We start from the raw sequence: 24,162 nt of genomic DNA, 5'->3' as shown, positions 1-24,162 counted from the left end.
ACACGTCTTGCCACAGAACAGGAGAGCTGACAGGGACACGCACACCCTTACACTCAAAGCACATGGTGGCTTTCACACACACACACATACACACCACTACAGTCTGGATACATAGGACTGACGCACACAAGAGTAAGACTAGTAGTTCATGTGGAAGGACCACCAGAGGGCAGGCTGGGCTCATGGATAGTAGCCCAACAAGGCATGGGAGACAAGGTAACCAGAGGCTATTAAGCACAGCTGACGGTATTAATGACATACTCTCCTTCCCCTATAAGAGAGAGAATGGAACCAGCAGAGAGGGGGGGAAACTATCTCTGGAAGATGGCCAACGAGAGAGAGGAGCTATCCAGGAAGAACCACTAAGACGGTGACAATCCCGTGACTTTTTGTTGTAGTTTAAAGATAATCCTATTGTGTTCCTGTTTCATCCGGAGAAGAAGATGTATGTTTTTTCCTTAGAAGATTTTCATTGATTATGTTGGAGTGTTTGTGTTGACCAAATGCCCTCAATAGAGAACTGTGTTCAATCAAGAAAACCTACTCCTGACTCGTTTATTCCACCTTCCCGCTTTAGAGTGACGCCCAATTACATGGTCCGCTCACATTGGTGGAGAATGCGGGCATTAGGTGGACGAGTGACACAAGGATAAGTGAGTAAATCAAGATTCTTCCAGTAGACCCGGAGGAACCATTCAAGAACGATGGATAACGCCCTACTACAACAATTGATTACGGCACAGCAGACAACCATAGAACTCCTGCAACAACAGCTGAGCCGACGAGAAGAACCTAGAGTTAAGCCAAGAGCGGCTGCTCACGCCATCTTACCTCGTCTCTCCAAGGAGGATGATATTGAGGCCTTCCTCATGACCTTCGAAAGGACGGCCACCTTGGAAGAGTGGCCGCCCACAGAATGGGCGAGCGCATTAGCCCCTCTTTTGACCGGGGTGGCTCAGGAAGCCTATTTTGACCTGGATTCCCGCGAAGCTGAGGACTATGGGCGACTAAAAACCGAGATCCTGTCCCGGTACCAGCTGACTGCCAGAGATAGGGCTGTAAAGTTCCATCAATGGACCTATACAGCTGATCAACCCGTCCGTGCCCAGATCTTCGCATTAATACGACTGACGAAACAGTGGCTAGAACCTGGAAAGGGAGTAGGACATGTGATAGAGACTCTCGTAGTGGACAAGATATTGAGAGAATTGCCCAGTGACTTAAAAAGGGTTGTGGGGCAAGCCAACCCGTTGTCAGCCGACGACATAGCCCAGGCGGTGGAAACATATCGGTCTACAGGGGAGTTGTTGAAAAGTGACAAGGAGGAACGGAAGGAGTCTTCCAATCCCGTACCACGACTCACCCGGCGCGCCCGCCACCGAAACGTCCAAGCCCCCCCCGGAGGTGGGAGAAGTCAGCCACCACACAGCAGGGTCGGTGTTATAAATGTCAGTCTCCCAACCATTATGCCCCACAATGTCCTAGCAAGGATGAGCCCATGGTCACGGAGTCATCACTGCCTACCCCCACACATCCCGTTTTGAGGGGGCAGGATCAACACTGTTGGTTAGCAGAGAGAGCCCCAGCCTCAGAGATTCCGGTAGCTATTCTCGACTCGGGAAGTATGGTTACGTTAGTAGAGGAGCGGATGGTGACCTCCGCAACACTGCTACCAGACAAAGTAGCCGTATCCTGTATCCATGGAGACACCCACTATTACCCCACTGTGAATCTGCCTATTCTCACTCCAAAAGGAAGGTGTACAGTCAGGGCAGGGAAAGTGCCCCAGCTGAAGGTGCCATTATTGATCGGAGAGACTGTCCCCTATATAAGGAGCTTCGGCAGATGACGTTATGCACGGGAAGAAGGGGGACAGGAAAGAAGAGAAAATCCAAGCCCGAGGTAGTAGTCCTACAAGGAGACGTAGCCGCGTCCTCATCCTCTGCAGCAGAGGAAGAAATAGCGACCCAACGTTTACGACAGATATTCCAGGAAACCACTGATGAAGACACATGTGAAGGGTTATACACAACGCAGGAAGGAAGGAGCAACCAGGCGCTAAGGGATATATTTGAAGCTCCATCCGAGGAGGGAACCTGGAAGGGATTCTCCTCGGTCACCCCTGATGGGGATGTGGAACATCCTCCACATCCCTCTACCGAGGTCGACCTGCCCCAGGAATTAAAGGGACAGTTCGGCACCTCGCAGCATAGAGACCCAGACCTAAGGGAGGCCATGAGGAAGGTGAATGTGATCGATGGGAGGAACGTCGATGGATCAGGTGAGCCCCCTCTTCCTTACTATGCAATCAGGCGGGGTCTCTTATACTGGGTCGTACGACGAAGGGGGGAAAACCAGGAATTACTAATGGTGCCTAGGCCATACAGGGATACAGTTCTACAGTTAGCCCATTCCCACGTCCTAGGAGGACACCTGGCACGAGACAAGACTATTGACAGAATCATGCAGAGATTCTATTGGCCCCGGGTCACCCGGGATGTGGCCAGGTATTGTAGGACGTGTGATCAATGTCAACGTACAGCCCCACGGCCACACCTACATAACCCTTTGATTCCTCTCCCCATCATAGAGACTCCCTTTGAACGCATAGCTATGGACCTCGTAGGACCCCTCCCAAAATCCGCCAGAGGACACGAGTACATCCTAGTGGTTATAGATTACGCTACCAAGTTCCCGGAGGCCATACCCCTGCGTAACATGTCGTCAAAGGGAATTGCCAAGGAGTTATTCCTGATGTTCTCTCGTGTGGGCCTCCCCAAGACTATCTTAACCGATCAAGGAACCCCGTTCATGTCCCGGTTGATGAAGGACTTGTGTCGGTTATATCAGGTTCAACAGATACGTACAAGCATATTCCACCCTCAAACAGACGGGTTGTGTGAACGCTTGAACAAAACGATTAAAAGCATGTTGAGAAGAGTGGTGTCCCGAGACGGGAAAAACTGGGACATGCTTCTCCCACACTTAATGTTTGCCATGCGAGAAGTACCCCAGGCATCCACTGGATTCTCTCCGTTTGAATTGCTCTATGGCAGACCCTGTCGAGGAATCCTGGACTTAGCCAAGGAGACCTGGGAGACCCAACCATGTCCCTTTCGATCCACAATAGAACACGTTACCCTGATGAGAGACCGCCTGTCAGCAGTGTGGCCCATAGTCAAGGAGCATATGGAGAAGGCCCAAAGGACCCAAGGCCGGGCCTATGATAAGTCCGCGACCCCCCGTGAGTTCACCGTGGGAGAGAAAGTGATGGTGCTTGTGCCCACGGCCGAACATCGCTTGCTGGCCCAGTGGAGGGGGCCCTACGAGGTAATGAAAAGGGTCTCGACGGTCAATTACCTCATCAAGCAACCTGACAGGAGGAAGAAGGTCCAACTCTATCACATAAACCTGCTGAAGACGTACCATGGACGAGAGGAGGAGGTGGCTTTGATGGCCCTGGAGGGCAAAGGAAAAGAGGAGGCTCTACCACAGGTGCGCCGTGGCCAAACTCTCCTACCGGAGCAGTCAAGACAGCTAGACAAGCTGATTATGAACTTCAGTCGAATATTCTCTCCATTCCCAGGACAAACAGATGTCCTGTTCCACCATATCCACACGGAACCCGGCAAGAAGGTGCATATCCGCCCTTACAGGATTCCTGAGGCTCGCCGAGTCATCGCTAAGAAAGAGGTGAGGGAGATGTTGAGGATGGGCGTGATCGAGCCCTCGACGAGTGAGTGGTCCAGTCCCATAGTCCTGGTCCCCAAATCCGATGGTAGTATGAGACTCTGCAACGACTTTAGGGGCGTGAATGCCATCTCTACATTCGATGCGTATCCCATGCCCCGTGTGGATGAACTCTTGGAGCGCTTAGGAAAGGCCAAGTTCATCACTACCCTGGATTTGACAAAGGGATATTGGCAAGTGCCGGTGGCTCCGGAGGATCGCCCAAAGACTGCCTTCGCCACCCCAGAGGGTCTTTTCCAGTATGTGAGGATGCCCTTCGGACTGCACGGTGCCGCTGCAACTTTCCAACGCCTCATGGATGCCATTCTACGGCCCCATCAAGAGTATGCAGCGGCGTACATAGACGATGTGGTCATCCACAGCGAGGACTGGGATAGTCACCTCCTGCGATTACGGGCGGTGCTCGTGAGTTTGGAAGCCACAGGGTTGACAGCCAATCCAAATAAATGCTGCCTGGGCCTGTCCGAAGCGGAATACTGTCCTCCTGTCCTGTACACCGTGGGGAATGGGAAAATACGCCCACAGGCAGAGAAGACCAGGGCAATTCGTGACTGGCCTCGACCCCGGACCAAGCGAGACGTTCGGGCCTTCTTAGGGATAACAGGATATTATCGCCGTTTTATCCCGGGATATGCAACCATTGCCAACCCCCTCACAAACCTCATCAGGAGAAACCTGCCAAACCAGGTAGAGTGGAAAGACGAGACGGAAGAGGCCTTTCAATTGCTAAAAGATGGCCTGTGTTCTGATCCCGTTCTACAGGCTCCGGACTTCTCACAAGAGTTCATTGTGCAGGTCGACGCCTCGGATACAGGGCTCGGGGCCGTACTAGCTCAGGGTAAAGGTGAAGCAGAGAAGCCGATTCTCTTCATTAGTAGGAAGCTCAGCGATCGGGAACAGAGGTATGCGACCGTAGAGAAAGAGGCCTTAGCCATCAAGTGGGCCCTCGATTATCTCCGGTACTACCTACTGGGTCTGAGGTTTGCATTAGTTACTGACCATGCACCCCTCACGTGGATGGCTGGTAAGAGAAACAATAACAACAGAATAGCCAGATGGTTTTTGTCTTTACAACCGTTCTCTTTCCATGTCATCCACAGGGCCGGATCGAGGAACGGGAATGCAGACACACTGTCCCGACGCGACCAAGACGGTGCGTCTGGCGCCCGACCCTCCGGTTCGGTCCTGGGGGGGAAGGTATGTGGAAGGACCACCAGAGGGCAGGCTGGGCTCATGGATAGTAGCCCAACAAGGCATGGGAGACAAGGTAACCAGAGGCTATTAAGCACAGCTGACGGTACTAATGACATACTCTCCTTCCCCTATAAGAGAGAGAATGGAACCAGCAGAGAGGGGGGGAAACTATCTCTGGAAGATGGCCACCGAGAGAGAGGAGCTATCCAGGAAGAACCACTAAGACGGTGACAATCCCGTGACTTTTTGTTGTAGTTTAAAGATAATCCTATTGTGTTCCTGTTTCATCTGGAGAAGAAGATGTATGTTTTTTCCTTAGAAGATTTTCATTGATTATGTTGGAGTGTTTGTGTTGACCAAATGCCCTCAATAGAGAACTGTGTTCAATCAAGAAAACCTACTCCTGACTCGTTTATTCCACATTCCCGCTTTAGAGTGACGCCCAATTACATGGTCCGCTCACATTCACCATATAGTTACTTTCAAAATGAAGGCCTCCTGGGTTCTCATGTCCATAATCAGAAGAACCTGAGGGGGGAAACAAACAATAGAATACCCATTTAAAAAGACAAAGCATAAACATGACAGTCTCCCTCAATCTCCTCTCTTCCCTTCCTCCTTCCCTGCCTTTCCTCCCTCACTCTTAAATATTTTCCGTTGAACCTGCCTGGACCCCCTCCCTTCCTCTCTCCTTTCCTGACATCTTCATTTATTTTCTCTTTCACTTCTCCTCCTCTCTCTGACATCTCCATTTCTCTCCTGCTCATCCTGTCAGGGGCGAGCTGGAGCATATGTGGCGGTTTGTGTGTTATTCTCGCTGTGACACTGGCTGGGCCCAAACAGGTGCACGCTAAATAGATATGAATGGAGTTGTGAGTAAACAGAGTGAAAGTGCTAGCCAGGGCGCTAATATAATTAACACACATCAGGGATGAGCGGAGAAAAGAGGGGAGGGGGGAGGAAACACAGGGGTGACCAGCTCTTTCTATCTATCCAATTTAAAGTGAGCGAAGGAGAATGGGAGAAATGTTGTAGGGAGAAAGAGATAAATCTTGTCTTCTGTATGCCGTTGTGTTCGTTAGTTTAAAAACAATGCTGTTTAAAAACAATCCTTCGTTAGACACATTTTTTATTAAATTTTTTCCCCCTTTTCATGGTATCCAATTGTTAGTAATTACTATCTTGTCTCATCGCTACAACTCCCGTACGGGCTCGGGAGAGACGAAGGTTGAAAGCCATGCGTCCTCCGAAACACAACCCAACCAAGCCACACTGCTTCTTAACACAGCGAGCATCCAACCCGGAAGCCAGCCACGACAATGTGTCGGAGGAAACACCGTGCACCTGGTGCCCTTGGTTAGCGCACACTGTGCAGGGCTGCCACAGGAGTCGCTAGTGCGCAATGAGACAAGGATATCCCTACCGGCCAAACCCTCCCTAACCCAAACGACGCTAGGCCAATTGTGCGTCGCCCCACGGACCTCCCGGTCGCGGCCAGCTGCAACAGAGCCTGGGCACGAACCCAGTCTCTGGTGGCAAAGCTAGAGCTGCGATGCAGTGCCCTAGACCACTGCGCCACCCGGGAGGCCTCATTAGACACATTTTGATTTGCACAGAGGAATGGAGAAAATGTCCTACTGGTACTTAGTAGTGTTGCTGAGTTGTGCGTAAACATAGTATGGATTTAGTTGTGTAGAACTACAACACTGTAGCACATGTTGTGTGTTGTAATGGTGTCAATATTATTTGTGTGTTGGTTGTGTTCATAGAGCTGTGGCACTGGCCCGTGTTGAGCTCCATTGATTCTGTGTTGTGTAATGTCTGCTCTGCCAGCCAAGTCATTTCATGCTCCAGTGCTGGAGTCACTTTGCCAACAGCTGTTTGAGAGGACCAGTAATCTAAACTGACCTTGTGTCAGTTAAGGAAGTGTGTGTGTTGTGTCAGTGAAGGAAGTGTGTGTGTTGTTAGGGGTGCCCCCTAACAACACACACACTTCCTTCACTGACACACAAACACACTGCATTTCAACGGTTAGTATTACACACTGGCTTACATTCCCCTTCTCGTTGCCTTGAATCTAGCTGGATTTAAAGACCTGGATACAGTAGGTGAAAACAGGTAACACAAAAGTCTTTCTAGGAGATGAGTACAGGAAACCACAAGGTGCATCTCAATAGTCTAAAGTGGCTTCCTTTCATTGACTTCTCGACTTCATCTGCACCGAGGTAAAAGAAACCGTCTCTTTGACTGACCTTTAACTCCTTCCTCCCCAGGCTGACCTTATCAATGACCCTGTAGGCCCTGAGCTCCTCGGCTGGACTCTGCTGGCCCCCTCTGCTGATGGGGGTGGAGCACTGTACCCCCAGCGCCTGAGATAGATGGACGTTTACAAAATATTGATTTGATATAACCTTTATGTAGCCAGGCAAGTCATGGAGAAGAAATGTTGTATTTTACAATAATGACTATCATGGTGCATCAGTAGCCAAAGAGATTGTCTATAGCCACTTACCACTGCCTGTGTTGACCTTTGACCCATGTTTCTTCTCAGATGTTGATTGGATATCTGCTCAGCACGCATCAGATATTCAGCCATCCTTCTCTTCACCGCCTCCCACGTTGTACAGCTGGGCTCGCTTGGAGAGGGAGAAAGTCGCTCCAGCCCTGACACCCACCTTCTCAGATTCTTCTGAAATTATTTCTGTAGTTAGAAACAGGTACGATTGGCTTTCCTGAAACAGTATTTTGTTTAAATGTAATTGTATCTTGGAGATATTAAGCTAATTGTTTGCACCCAAATTGGCCATTTTAATTTATAGGATTCAGGCCACATTCTATAAATATAATACCCAACATCTGATGTGAACCAGACTTCCTCCTACCAATGAGTAAGACATGAGGAATACAAATTATAATAATCAAAAGCCACCAACAGACTAAACAAACAAACAAACCAAAACAACCAAAACAAACCAATGCCAATCCCACCCTACCCACGGACCCCCACACCCAATGCCAATCCCACCCCAACAACAGACCCCCACACCCAGTGCCAATCCCACCCCACCCACAGACCCCCAAACCCAATGCCAATCCCACCCCACCCACGGACCCCCACACCCAATGCCAATCCCACCCCAACAACAGACCCCCACACCCAGTGCCAATCCCACCCCACCCACAGACCCCCAAACCCAATGCCAATCCCACCCCACCCACGGACCCCCACAGCCAATGCCAATCCCACCCCAACAACGGACCCCCACACCCAATTGCAATCCCACCCCAGCAAAGGACCCCCACACCCAATGCCAATCCCACCCCACCCACGGCCCCCCTACACCCAATGCCAATCCCACCCCAACAACGGACACCCACACCCATTGCAAATTCCACCCCAATAACCAGTAAACAGTATCAGTTCTCTATGTTTGACAAGTAGCATGAACCTGCAGCTTGGAGTATTGCTTCTCCACTCCTTGTAATGTATTCCCTGTGAATCTGGTGATGGATTTTTTCCCATTACAGATAAATTTGTAATGGAAGTTGCTTTCATTATTTAGTGTGAAAGTAGCAGGTTTTGACCACTGTCAAATGCTGTTGAAGTAATATGGCTACAGGTTCACCTGCCTCACCTAAACCCGATTCTGGTCGGAAGCTGCTATAGACCAACAAGTGCTAACAGTCAGTATCTGGCTTTCATCAAGCTGGCCACTCAAGAAAAAACTTCAACATCACTCTAAACAGAGGCTGCATCATGGTTCAGCCAACCTACAAGGGTATTTACAAACAGAACAGGAATTAAATCATCCACTTGTATTGACCACATCCTTACTAATGCTGGAGAAATCTGCTCTAAAGCAGTATCCAAATCCATCGGATGTAGTGATCACAATATAGTTGCCATACCTAGGAAAACAGAGTTTCAAAGGCTGGGCCAAATATAGTGTATAAGAGGTCATACAACAAGTGTTGTAGGGATTCCTGTTTTCAAGATGAAAATAATATTTGCTGTTCAGTGGTGTGTAATAAGGAGCAACCAAATGCTGCACTTGACACATTTTTGAAATAGCTTATTCCAGTTACTTATTCCAGTTACTTCAGGAGGCTGAATAAATTTGGCTTGGCACCTAAAACCCTTACAATATTTTACAGATGCACATTTGAGGGCATCCTGTCGGACTGTATCACTGCCTGGTAAGTCAACTGCACATCCCGCAACTACAAGGCTCTCCAGAGGGTGGTTCGTTCCGCATCACCGGGGGCAAACTACTTGCCCTTCAGGACACCTACAGCACCCGATGTCACAGGAAGGCCAAAAACATAATCGAGGACAACAACCAACTGAGCCACTGCATGTTCACCCCGCTATTATCCAGAAGGCTTGGTCTGAAGAGCTGCATCAAAGCTGGGACAGAGAGACTGAAAAAAAGCTTCTATCTCGAGGCCATCAGACTGTTAATTAGCCACCACTAGCACATTAGAGGCAGCTGCCTATATACATAGACTTGAAATCACTGGCTACTTTAATAAATGGAACGCTAGTCACTTTAATGATATTTACATTTCTTGCATTACTCATCTCATATGTATATATTGTATTCTATACTATCTACTGTATCTTAGTCTATGCCGCTCTGACATCCACATATTTACACTACCGTTCAAAAGTTTGGGGTCACTTAGAAATGTCCTTGTTTTTGAAAGAAAAGCATAACATCAAATCGATCAGAAATACAGTGTAGACATTGTTAATGTTGTAAATTACTATTGTAGCTGGAAACGGCTGATTTGTAATGTAATATCTACATCGGTATACAGAGAGAGGCCCATTATCGGCAACCATCACTCCTGTGTTCCAATGGTACGTTGTGTTAGCTAATCCAAGTTTATAATTTTAAAAGGCTAGTTGATCATTAGAAAACGCTTAAAGAAGCAATACTTTCTTTAGACTAGTTGAGTAGACTAGACTAAAGTAGACTAGACTAATACCTTCTTTAGACTAGTTGAGTATCTGGAGCATCAGCATTTGTGGGTTCGATTACAGGCTTAAAATGGCCAGAAACGAATAACTTTCTTCTGAAACTCGTCAGTCCATTCTTGTTCTGAGAAATGAAGGCTATTCCATGCGAGAAACTGCCAAGAAACTGAAGATCTCGTACAACGCTGTGTACTACTCCCTTCACAGAACAGCGCAAACGGTCTCAAACCAGAATAGAAAGAGGAGTGGAAGGTAGTCATTAAGATAGTGTCACGCCCTGACCTTAGTTATCTTTGTTTTCTTTATTATTTTGGTTAGGTCAGGGTGTGGTGGTTTGTTTAGTTTTTGTATTGTCTAGAGGTTTTTGTATGTCTAGGGGTTATTGGAAGTCTAGGTGTTTATATGTCTATGGTTGCCTAGATTGGTTCTCAATCAGAGGCAGCTGTTTATCGTTGTCTCTGATTGGGGACCATATTTAGGTAGCCATATTCCTTGGTTAGTTTGTGGGTTCTTATTCTATGTTTAGTTGCCTGTTTGCACGAGCCATATTAGCGTCATGGTTCGTTTTTGTTGTTTTTGGATAGTTTGTTCAGTGTTCGTTATTTCATTAGGGAGTGGGTATGAGAAAATAACTTTTTCAATGGGAATGCTATTTTTCCACTATTTTTATTGAGATTAACGGTACCATATTGTAAATGTATATATTAAAAGGATGCTGTTTAATGGCAAGCAACCCAATTGTCTTCTTTTTTTTTGTACTGAGGTTTACCAAAAGGGCAACCGAGATGAAAGGCAGTGGTGCTGTCAATGTACAGGGATAATAGTGACAAGTGAGTGATTGTGCATGGGATGTGTTGTGTTCACTCAGCTCCTGTCGGCTGGTGAGTGATGCCAAATAGTAAGAGTAAGAGAGGGCAGGTTTAAGAAGCATTGCTCTGATTTATAACCACATGACCCTGTGGAGACAGTCAAATAAAACTGCACATGGCGATCATTATATCTGCAGCCGAGACGTTTTTGGGCCTCCAAGACTGAGTAGGGACCTGATCAAAACAGATCAGCTGGCTGATTTAGTTTAACATTTTGTTGCTGACAGTTTGTATGGAATTTGTCATTTGTTTTTTAGATGGATTTTTTTCTCTCTACTTTTTGGATCCTTATCCACCTGTACAGTAAGTGGCAGGATATGCACATATAATTGGTGCGAACGACTATTTCAAAGAAGAACAACCTTGTGATTGTGGCTACTGCTAGGAAAGTTTGAAGTCACAGTCAATCAACCTCATTCTAAATCAAAACAATACAGAAATGGCATATACTCAAGACGACAAGCTTTACGTGGCAAAAGTGGACATGCATCTTTGCAAGAAATGCCAAGAAACCATTGCAAAGGATTCGCTGTGACTGGCTGTCATGGTGCAGGTAACATGGAGCGTCTTTTTCATTCAGCGAAAACTGCAGAAATGTAACCGTATAAAACCCTTATAGACGGCTATGATGTTGATTCTGCGCTAAACAGCCCATTATTGATATGTTGTGGATTTCCTTTACGAATACAGAATGTTTTTGTGTCGATAAGCCCTCAGTAGCGTTTAAATAGCTTCTGAAGGATTTCATGTGAAAGCACGTTGATTCCTTAACGCATGTAGCGGCACATTCCTTGCTAACGTTATTTACTTTACCGAAAATCACTCAATTAGTATTTCTTCAGATTGCCATCAATTGTGAAGTGATCTTGATGCATTCATTTGTTTTCCTATAGGCCCTTCCAAGGTTACTTACTTCCGGCGCCGATAAAGATGGCCGCCTCGCTTCGCGTTCCTAGGAAACTATGCAGTTTTTTGTTTTTTTTACGTGTTATTTCTTACATTGGTACCCCAGGTCATCTTAGGTTTCATTACATACAGTCGAGAAGAACTACTGAACATAAGAGCAGCGTCAACTCACCATCAGTACGACCAAGAATATGACTTTCGCGAAGCGGATCCTGCGTTCTGCCTTTCACCCAGGACAATGGAATGGATCCCAGCCGGCGACCCCAAAAAACTACTTCGAAAAAGGGGAAAACGAAGCGATCTTCTGGTCAGAGCCGTATATATTCCCCCCCAAAGCAGACACAACGATGGCTCTGAACAAACTTTATTTGACTCTTTGCAAACTGGAATCCATATATCCGGAGGCTGCATTCATTGTAGATGGGGATTTTAACAAGGCTAATCTGAAAACAAGACTCCCTAAATTTTATCAGCATAACGATTGCGCAACCAGGGCTGGAAAAACCTTGGATCATTGCTATTCCAACTTCCGCGACGCATATAAGGCCCTGCCCCGCCCTCCTTTCGGAAAAGCTGACCACGACTCCATTTTGTTGATCCCTGCCTACAGACAGAAACTAAAACAAGAAGCTCCCGCGCTGAGGTCTGTTCAACGCTGGTCCGACCAATCTGATTCCACACTTCAAGACTGCTTCCATCACGTGGACTGGGATATGTTCCGTATTGCGTCAGACGACAACATTGACGAATACGCTGATTCGGTGTGCGAGTTCATTAGAACGTGTGTTGAAGATTTCGTTCCCATAGCAACGATTAAAACATTCCCAAACCAGAAACCGTGGATTGATGGCAGCATTCGCGTGAAACTGAAAGCGCGAACCACTGCTTTTAATCAGGGCAAGGTGACTGGAAACATGACCGAATACAAACAGTGTAACTATTCCCTCCGCAAGGCAATCAAACAAGCTAAGCGTCAGTATAGAGACAAAGTAGAATCTCAATTCAACGGCTCAGACACGAGGTACAGTGCCTTGCGAAAGTATTCGGCCCCCTTGAACTTTGCGACTTACTTACTTACTGTACAACTGTATTTTTTTGTGAAGAATCAACAACAAGTGGGACACAATCATGAAGTGGAACAACGTTTATTGCATATTTCAAACTTTTTTAACAAATCAAAAACTGAAAAATTGGGCGTGCAAAATTATTCAGCCCCCTTAAGTTAATACTTTGTAGCGCCACCTTTTGCTGCGATTACAGCTGTAAGTCGCTTGGGGTATGTCTCTATCAGTTTTGCACATCGAGAGACTGAATTTTTTTCCCATTCCTCCTTGCAAAACAGCTCGAGCTCAGTGAGGTTGGATGGAGAGCATTTGTGAACAGCAGTTTTCAGTTCTTTCCACAGATTCTCGATTGGATTCAGGTCTGGACTTTGACTTGGCCATTCTAACACCTGGATATGTTTATTTTTGAACCATTCCATTGTAGATTTTGCTTTATGTTTTGGATCATTGTCTTGTTGGAAGACAAATCTCCATCCCAGTCTCAGGTCTTTTGCAGACTCCATCAGGTTTTCTTCCAGAATGGTCCTGTATTTGGCTCCATCCATCTTCCCATCAATTTTAACCATCTTCCCTGTCCCTGCTGAAGAAAAGCAGGCCCAAACCATGATGCTGCCACCACCATGTTTGACAGTGGGGATGGTGTGTTCAGGGTGATGAGCTGTGTTGCTTTTACGCCAAACATAACATTTTGCATTGTTGCCAAAAAGTTCAATTTTAGTTTAATCTGACCAGAGAACCTTCTTCCACATGTTTGGTGTGTCTCCCAGGTGGCTTGTGGCAAACTTTAAACAACACTTTTTATGGATATCTTTAAGAAATGGCTTTCTTCTTGCCACTCTTCCATAAAGGCCAGATTTGTGCAATATACGACTGATTGTTGTCCTATGGACAGAGTCTCCCACCTCAGCTGTAGATCTCTGCAGTTCATCCAGAGGGATCATGGGCCTCTTGGCTGCATCTCTGATCAGTCTTCTCCTTGTATGAGCTGAAAGTTTAGAGGGACGGCCAGGTCTTGGTAGATTTGCAGTGGTCTGATACTCCTTCCATTTCAATATTATCGCTTGCACAGTGCTCCTTGGGATGTTTAAAGCTTGGGAAATCTTTTTGTATCCAAATCCGGCTTTAAACTTCTTCACAACAGTATCTCGGACCTGCCTGGTGTGTTCCTTGTTCTTCATGATGCTCTCTGCGCTTTTAACGGACCTCTGAGACTATCACAGTGCAGGTGCATTTATACGGAGACTTGATTACACACAGGTGGATTGTATTTATCATCATTAGTCATTTAGGTCAACATTGGATCATTCAGAGATCCTCACTGAACTTCTGGAGAGAGTTTGCTGCACTGAAAGTAAAGGGGCTGAATAATTTTGCACGCCCAATTTTTCAGTTTTTGATTTGTTAAAAAAGTTTGAAATATCCAATAAATGTCATTCCTCTTCATGATTGTGTCCCACTTGTTGTTGATTCTTCACAAAAAAATACAGTTTTATATCTTTATGTTTGAAGCCTGAAATGTGGCAAAAGGTTGCAAAGTTCAAGGGGGCCGAATACTTTCGCAAGGCACTGTATGTGGCAGGGTCTACAGTCAATCACGGATTACAAAAAGAAAACCAGCACCTTCACGGACCAGGATGTCTTACTCCCAGGCAGACTAAATAACTTTTTTGCCCGCTTTGAGGACAATACAGTGCCACTGACACTGCCCGCAACTAAAACATGCGGACTCTCCTTCACTGCAGCCGACGTGAGGAAAACATTTAAACGTGTCAACCCTCGCAAGGCTGCAGGCCCAGACGGCATCCCCAGCCGCGCCCTCAGAGCATGCGCAGACCAGCTGGCTGGTGTGTTTACGGACATATTCAATCAATCCCTATCCCAGTCTGTTGTTCCCACATGCTTCAAGAGGGCCACCATTGTTCCTGTTCCCAAGAAAGCTAAGGTAACTGAGCTAAACGACTACCGCCCCGTAGCACTCACTTCCGTCATCATGAAGTGCTTTGAGAGACTAGTCAAGGACCATATCACCTCCACCCTACCTGACACCCTAGACCCACTCCAATTTGCTTACCGCCCAAATAGGTCCACAGACGATGCAATCTCAACCACACTGCACACTGCCCTAACCCATCTGGACAAGAGGAATACCTATGTGAGAATGCTGTTCATCGATTACAGCTCGGCATTTAACACCATAGTGCCCTCCAAGCTCGACATCAAGCTCGAGACCCTGGGTCTCGACCCCGCCCTGTGCAACTGGGTACTGGACTTCCTGACGGGCCGCCCCCAGGTGGTGAGGGTAGGCAACAACATCTCCACCCCGCTGATCCTCAACACTGGGGCCCCACAAGGGTGCGTTCTGAGCCCTCTCCTGTACTCCCTGTTCACCCACGACTGCGTGGCCACGCACGCCTCCAACTCCATCATCAAGTTTGCGGACGACACAACAGTGATTACCAACAACGACGAGACGGCCTACAGGGAGGAGGTGAGGGCCCTCGGAGTGTGGTGTCAGGAAAATAACCTCACACTCAACGTCAACAAAACTAAGGAGATGATTGTGGACTTCAGGAAACAGCAGAGGGAACACCCCCCTATCCACATCGATGGAACAGTAGTGGAGAGGGTAGTAATTTTAAGTTCCTTGGCGTACACATCACAGACAAACTGAATTGGTCCACCCACACAGACAGCATCGTGAAGAAGGCGCAGCAGCGCCTCTTCAACCTCAGGAGGCTGAAGAAATTCGGCTTGTCACCAAAAGCACTCACAAACTTCTACAGATGCACAATCGAGAGCATCCTGTCGGGCTGTATCACCGCCTGGTACGGCAACTGCTCCGCCCACAACCGTAAGGCTCTCCAGAGGGTAGTGAGGTCTGCACAACGCATCACCGGGGGCAAACTACCTGCCCTCCAGGACACCTACACCACCCGATGTCACAGGAAGGCCATAAAGAACATCAAGGACAACAACCACCCGAGCCACTGCCTGTTCACCCCGCTATCATCCAGAAGGCGAGGTCAGTACAGGTGCATCAAAGCTGGGACCGAGAGACTGAAAATCAGCTTCTATCTCAAGGCCATCAGACTGTTAAACAGCCACCACTAACATTGAGTGGCTGCTGCCAACACACTGTCTCAACTCCAGCCACTTTAATAATGGGAATTGATGGGAAATTATGTCAAATATATCACTAGCCACTTTAAACAATGCTACCTAATATAATGTTTACATACCCTACATTATTCATCTCATATGTATATGTATATACTGTACTCTATATCATCTACTGCATCCTTATGTAATACATGTATCACTAGCCACTAACTATGCCACTTTGTTTACATACTCATCTCATATGTATATACTGCACTCAATACCATCTACTGTATCTTGCCTATGCCGCTCTGTACCATCACTCATTCATATATCTCTATGTACATATTCTTTATCCCCTTACACTTGTGTCTATAAGGTAGTAGTTTTGGAATTGTTAGCTAGATTACTTGTTGGTTATTACTGCATTGTCGGAACTAGAAGCACAAGCATTTCGCTACACTCGCACTAACATCTGCTAACCATGTGTATGTGACAAATAAAATTTGATTTGATTTGACCCATTTACAAATTAGCTAATGGAAAATGTAGTCTAATACATTATTCTTTGTCATAATGACTTTTTAGTTAACCTATACAATTCCTGAGACTTGTGTGAGTTGTGGCAAGAATTTTACATGGGCCAATGTTTACACTTCACAAGTGTAACGAGAAGCTAAAATTGCAAGTGTATGTTGCAGAACTTCAAGTTCCTTGGTGTCCACATCACCAACAAATTCAAATGGTCCAAACACACCAAGAGAGTCGTGAAGAGGGCACAACAAAGCCTATTCACCCTCGAAAAACTAAAAAGATTTGGCATGGGTCCTCAGATCCTCAAAAGGTTCTTCAGCTGCAACATAGAGAGCATTACTGCCTGGTATGGCAATTGCTTGACCTACGACCGCAAGGCACTACAGAGGGTAATGCGAACAGTCCAGTACATCATTGGGGCTAAGCTGCCTGCCATCCAGGACCTCTACACCAGGCGGTGTCAGAGGAAGGCCCTAAAAATTGTCAAAGACCCCAGTCACCCTAGTCATAGACTGTTCTCTCTACTACCGCATGGCAACAGTTTTTACCACCAAGCCATAAGGCTACCCGGGCTATTTGCATTGCCCCCCCCCCCCAACCCCTCTAAAATGCTGCTGCTACTCTCTGTTTATCATATGCATAGTCACTTTAACTATACATTCATGTACATACTACATTCATGTACATATATAGCCTCGCTACTGTTATTTTTTTACTGTTCCTTTTATTTCTTTACTTATCTATTGTTCACTTATCTATTGAAAATTGCACTGTTGGTTAGGGCCTGTAAGTAAGCATTTTACTGTAACATCTACCTGTTGTATTTGGCGCACGGGACAAATACACTTTGATTTGATATGTGCTTGCTGGTGACTACAGTTTTTTGTTGTCATATTTGCCTAAAACCTTGACTATATGTACAGTATAGTGGTGGTTCCATCAGGTGTGATTCTACTCAATCCACCCTGACCCTCTTTATTTTCCCCAGTCACCCATGTTTGACGGTAAGGTGGCCCCTGGCAACACTTCTCCTGCTTCTGCCTGCGAGCGGCCGCCCGCGGACATCGCTGGGTTCTCTGACATGCGCTTAGGACCAGGAGAAGGTCAAGAAGGCCATTGAGACTGGGGGAGCCACAGGAGGTCAGGCTTTAACTTCTAACTGTTAACTTTTCCCCCAGCATGAAGTCATCTGTGTATCCCTGTGACACAATTGAAAAGGCACCGGAGTGCCAAGTCTAGGACAACCGTTTTTACCCCCAAGCCATAAGACTCCTGAACAGGTAATCAAATGGCTACCCGGACTAATTGCATTGTGTAATAATCACATCAATAAATTGGTTATAACAAACTCCAAACACCGTAGCAAAATGGATGCGCAGGACGTGAAAAATAAACTCGAAACGGGGAAATCTTTACTGCTTCCTCAGGAGGGAACAGAGAAGTCGGATCTGACTTCAGGCCCTATTGGTCACATGCATGCGATGCATACCGTACATGTTTCACGTAAAGAGAGCAAGGGTTGAGGGAATAGGGTATGTTCTTCCTAAACAAATGAGGCAGCAGAACTTTTCAGTCAGAAACATGTAAGAAACGAAATGGTTGAAATTATGTTGAAGCTTCAGCACGGACAGCGCAATGAACACTTGCTGTGGTGCCCTTTTACTGAAGCAAGGAGGAGAGGGACAACGTGCGCCAGTCACACAGGCAATTGCTTTCTTTTTTTTACACAGCTTGGCCATCGGGCTCCCCCTTGAGTCATTTGTCTTAATTGTTTAATAAAACTCTGCGCTTAAAGCATCAGACAAGCTCAGTGCATATAGTTGATTTTATTAAAACACACAGGGTGTTTTGGAAGGACAGACAACTTTTTTTCATGGACAGCCCTTATTTCCAAATTTGACATCTTTGATCTCCCAGAGGAGGTGGAAGGAGTCTTGCGTGCGTGTCGTCTCAGAGGACTTCCCTCACAGACATCAAGTCATCTGGCAAGGCCATGCAGGAGCTGGTCTCCCTGAACACCATCTACCCCTGGAGGGGAGAGGTCAAACTAGAGACCAATGCTACAACAGTAGCCTCCAAGTCTGAAGCCATGACTGCCAAGAGCACTATGAGGGTGAAGGAAGAGGAAGGTAAGGAATCGGATGTAGCATTGATGAGTCATTTAACTGATTGTTATGGTAGAGTGTTATGTTGTTACAGGCTGCTATGGTAGAGTATATAGTAGTTGGGGTCAATTCTACTTTTAATATTTTTGCAGGTGGTAGCAAGGCCAGTAAGAAGATGAAACTGACTGAAAGGAGGGGCAGCAGTGGACCCAGATTCTGGTCTAGAGAACAGTGCTCAAGTCCTGGAGCAAAACAACAAGATATTTAGTGCTATGCTGAGTCTGGTGGACATCGTCAGGGGAACCAACTCCTACTACAAACTGCAGCTGCTGGAGGACGATGTTCAGAAACGTGTGCCACTTTCTCTCTTGCTCTCATCACTCTCTTTATCCTCCCCATTCACCACTCGTCTCCCCCTTTCCCTTGGCTACTCACTACTTTCTGTCACGCCCTGGTCTTAGTATTTTGTGTTTTCTTTATTTATTTGGTCAGGCCAGGGTGTGACATGGGTATATTTTGTGGTGTGTTTTTGTATTGGGGTTTTAAGTAGGTATTGGGATTGTGGCTTAGTAGGGTTGTCTTGAAAAGTCTATGGTTGCCTGAGGCAGTTCTCAATCAGAGGCAGGTGATTATTGTTGTCTCTGATTGGGAACCATATTTAGGCAGCCATATTCTTTAAGTGTTTCGTGGGTGATTATTCCTGTCTCTGTGTAGTTTGCACCAGTTTAGGCTGTTTCGGTTTTCACGGTACGTTTTTGTTTTGTTCGTGTTTCATCTTCATTAAAGATGTATCGAATTAACCATGCTGCATTTTGGTCCGACTCTCTTTCACCCGAAGAAAACCGTAACTTTCGGTGTATTTTTCTTTCTCTTTCTCCCTTTGTCCTTTTCCGTTCCACCTCATCTCACCCTTCTCTATTTCCTCTCCCTCTGTCTCCTGTCCTTCCTCACCTTATCTCTTTCTCCTCTGTGTGTAGGTACTGGGTGCTCCTGGGGCAGAGTGGGCACCACCATCGAGGGGTAATAAGCTGGATAAGTTCCATGAGCAGAACTCTACAATGGACAACTTCCTTGGTGTGTATGAAGAGAAGACAAGCAACACCTGGGGTTCTTCCCACTTCAACCAAGTACCCCAACAAATTCTACCATCTGGAAATCGACTATGGACAGGTACAGCTAGAACTCGCAGACACTGCTCAAGCTATGAAATCAGCTACAAGGATTGTTTGTGTTCATATTTAAGAAACATGTTGTGCATTTGACTTGACAGGACTACTTTTTAATGAGAAATGATTGTGGACTACCCTGACTGGCCCATCCTCATTGGTTGTTTCCTCCACCAGGATGAGAAGGCAGTGAAGAGGCCTACAGCCAGTGCTGGCACCAAGTCTCTGCTGGCCAAGCCTGTCCAGGAACTTATCAGGACCATCTTTGATGTAGAGAGCATGAAGAAGGCCATGGTGGATACTGAGTTTTTCTATAAATGTCTCTATTTGACAAAATATGAATTTTTGTCTTCCTTACTCGCATTTCTCTTCATTGAGAATGAGTCATTCATCTTTTGTCTGTATCAGACATTTCCTCAGAGCCTCTACACCCTCATACCTCACAACTTGGGCATGAAGAAACCACCACTGCTCAGCATCCTGGATTACATTCAGGTGAGGCCACCTGTGTTCTCTCCTTCGTGCTCATCCTCTTACTCTCACCCCTAACTAAGAGAACTGGAATTGAGACTTTACTCTTGCAATTGTCAGATCTCAAGCTCTAAGAATACACTGTCAGTCAAATGTCCTGAGGTACTTGAACCAAATAAGTCAAGTTTAGTTTATTTCAAAACACTTCAGTAAGCTATGGTAAATGTTTTTAACCCATTGTGTCCCTCTACTGTCCAAGCTAAGGTTCAGATGCTGGACAACCTGCTGGACATTGGGGTGGCCTACAGTATGTTGAGAGGAGGGGCCAAGGATAACAATAGGGACATCAACTACGAGATTCTCAAAACCAAGATTGAGGTACAGTAGGGCCTGGTGGTTTTTCAATGCTCCTCTCTTTTGTGAATACATTGCTCTAAAAGTTATGAACTATGAATGTGTTGTATTTGTCATCCACCATGCAGGTTGTTGACAAGACCACATAGGAGGCAGAGATCAATCTGCCGTACGTCAAGAACACATGCTGCTACACACAACCCCAACACACTGGAAGTCGAGGAGGTACGACGTTCCAGTGTGAAGAAAAGAAGCTATGATGTTTCTTTACTCAACAATGATTTAAGTTCTGCTTTTGACATACAGAAATTCCTTATCATTTTCCCCCCCTTGTTGTTTTTAAAACTATTGTGTGTCTCGCTTCCGCCCTCTCAGATCTTCAAAATCGTGAGGGAGGGAAAGGATCAAGGATCTGCCCAATCGTCAGCTACTGTTCTCATGCCACCAACTATGCTGGTATCCTGTCTCGGGGTCTGTGCATCGCCCTGCCAGAGGCCCCTGTGGTAAGTGTCCACCTCACGTTACAGTGCTGTCTAATGCATGGGATGCTTAGCACAAGTTCCTTTTGTTTGTATTAGAAGTTTTTGTGCAGTCCATATTTATCATTATATGACAACAGCTCCAGCTCAAATTCAGCTTTACTACATTTTGAAAAAACGCTCACAATGTTTTGACACCTTCCAGACGGATTACATGTTTGGCAAAGGTGTGTACTTTGCAGACATGGTGTCCAAGTTCGCCAACTACTGCCACACCTCCCAGTCCAACCCTACTGGACTCATTCTACTGAGAAAAGTTGCCCTCTGAAACATGTGCGTGACAGCTCAGGTTCTTAAGGATGCTGTTAATATTCCATATTCTCTGCAGTCAACAACTATTGTCATTGATTGATTATTTATATTTTTTTGTACAGGCATGAACGTAAGAAGGCCCCGCACATCACAAACCTACCCAAGGGTAAACCAAGTGTGAAAGTTATGGCTTGATTTGAGGTAATATCAAAATGATCGAAAAGGCAGTATACAATCATGCACTATTTATACCAAAAAGTATATTGTAGTAACTTACTTGCCATTTAACTCATTATTTTCTTCCGTCTCTCCCTGTTAGGTTTGGGTAGAAATGCCCCAGATTCTAGTGCCATTGTCACTTTAGATGGGGTGCCTGTGGGAAAAGGAACCAACACCAACATTGACACAAGTCTGCTGTACAACGAGTATCCTTTGCTTCCTCTGAGGGCCTAACTTCTGACTCTGAGTCTTATACTTTGCCCATTCACATCCAATTGAGTTTGTGCACTGCACTTGTTGCAGCTCTACTACATTGTTATTACAAAACCTCAAAAAAGAAACGTCTTCTCACTGTCAACTGTGTTTATTTTTAGCAAACTTGTGTAAATATATGTACAATGGTCAACAACTGAGACATAAACTGAACAAGTTCCACAGACATGTGACTAACCAAAATGGAATAATGTGTCCCTGAACAAAGGGGGGGGGGGGGGGGGATCAAAAGTAACAGTCAATATCTATCTGGTGGATCTCCTCCTCATGGACTGCACCAGATTTGCCAGTTCTTGCTGTGAGATGTTACCCCACTCTTCCACCAAGGCACCTGCAAGTTCCCGGACATTTCTCGGGGGAATGGCCCGAGCCCTCACCCTCCGATCCAACAGGTCCCAGATGTGCTCAATGGGATTGAGATCCGGGCTCTTCGCTGGCCATGGTAGAACACTGACATTCCAGTCTTGCAGGAAATCACGCACAGAACGAGCAGTATGGCTGGTGGCATTGTCATGCTGGAGGGTCATGTCAGGAAGGGTACCACATGAGGGAGGAGGATGTCTAACCTGTAACACACAGCATTGAGATTGCCTGCAATGACAACAAGCTCAGTCCGATGATGCGGTGACACACCGCCCCAGACCATGACGGACCCTCCACCTCCAAATCGATCCCACTCCAGAGTACAGGCCTTGGTGTAACGCTCATTGCTTCGACGGTAAACGTGAATCCGACCATCACCCCTGGTGAGACAACCTCGACTCATCAGAGAAGAGCACTTTTTGCCAGTCCTGTCTGGTCCAGCGACGGTGGGTTTGTTTCCATAGGCGATGTTGGTGCCAGTGATGTCTGGTGAGGATCTGCCTTATAACAGGCTTACAAGCCCTCAGTTCAGCCTCTGTCTATTGCAGACAGTTTGAGCACTGATGGATGGATTGTGCGTTCCTGGTCTAACTCGGGCAGTTGTTGTTGCCATCCTGTACCTGTCCCTCAGGTGTGATGTTCAGATGTACTGATCCTGTGCAGGTGTTACACGGTCTGCCACTGCGAGGACAATCAGCTGTCCGTCCTGTCTCCCTGTAGCTCTGTCTTAGGCATCTCACATCTGCAGTTCTCATGCCTCTTTGCAGCATGCCTAAGACACGTTCACGCAGATGAGCAGGGAACCTGGGCATCTTTCTTTTGGTGTTTTTCAGAGTCAGTAGAAAGGCCTCTTTAGTGTCCCAAGTTTTCATAACTGTGATCTTAATTGCCTACCGTCTGTAAGCTGTTAGTGTCTTAACGACCTTTCCACAGGTGCATGTTCATTAATTGTTTATGGTTCCTTAATCCTTTACAATGAAGATCTGTGAAGTTATTTGGATTTTTACGAATTATCTTTGAAAGACAGGGTCCTGAAAAGGGACTTTTTTTTTTTTTTTTTTTTTTGCATAGGTGACGTGTCATATTGTCAAGACTTACATTTTTGTTTTTTGCTCCAGGAATGAAACTTGCGTTGAATTTTATGCCATGCCCCCATACTGTACTCCCTAGTCCCTTTTTCCCTTAACCTCCCCTCCTCCAGATACATTATGCATGACGTGGCACAGGTGAACCTGAAGTACCTGCTGAAGATCAAGTTCAACTACCAGACGTCCCTGTGGTAAAGGGAGCTGTAGTAGCCCACCACCACTCCAAAAAGATCCAGCTGACCACGTAGCAACCCCACTGCTTCCAGCCCACGCCCCACAACAAAAGACATCTTTGCCCCCCTTTACCATCTTCCCAGCATAGTACCATGTTATGTTTTAAAATCCTTGCCACTATATACATGGCTTATTGCAATAGCAGATAGCTATGTATTGGTTTTATGCAACTCAGTACGTACCTGTTTCAGTCTTTACTAAGTTACTAATAAGACTGTGGATCATGAGGTCAGAGTTTGCCTTTCAGAATGGCTGAATTGAGGTACCTGTGGAAAGAGATTCTCATTAGATAACAATATAAAATTGTACATGTGTACCCATAGTCCTAGGTAGTATTTGAGGTAAAATAAATGCTCTGTTATTTACTCTTAACTGCAATTTGGCACAGTTAAGGTATTAGTTTGGACTAAATGCATTTAGACCACATTCTGTGAAATGAATGATTTACTTGGAGTAATTGTTGGTGTTATATCAATCTTGTCATGACTTAATGAAAACCTCTGGGGTTGCCTGTACAGTATGTCTGGAGAATTCATGTCTACACCTAATATGTCAAACATCCCCAGGTGGCCCACTTACTGCATGTCTGTCATTTGGGGGTATCCTTTGAATCCTGTGTGAAACAAGGGAAGATTCTCTGCGTGGTCAGGCAATTTAAACCGCATTCTCATTCATGTATGTTTGTCTTATTTGTGTGGATG

The 24,162-nt window shown here is 46.1% G+C and overlaps 1 pseudogene; it reads left to right on the top strand.

Annotated features, from left to right (window-relative positions):
* Window positions 1-7,956: 7,956 nt before the first annotated feature.
* Window positions 7,957-24,135, top strand: LOC109900397 (poly [ADP-ribose] polymerase 1-like; annotated as a pseudogene).
* Window positions 24,136-24,162: the final 27 nt, after the last annotated feature.

The sequence above is a fragment of the Oncorhynchus kisutch genome, linkage group LG12 (genome assembly GCF_002021735.2).
Source record: "Oncorhynchus kisutch isolate 150728-3 linkage group LG12, Okis_V2, whole genome shotgun sequence".
NCBI classification, from domain to species: domain Eukaryota; kingdom Metazoa; phylum Chordata; class Actinopteri; order Salmoniformes; family Salmonidae; genus Oncorhynchus; species Oncorhynchus kisutch.
Note: the sequence above shows the minus strand (reverse complement) of the source record. Positions and strands in the feature narration are given on the sequence as shown.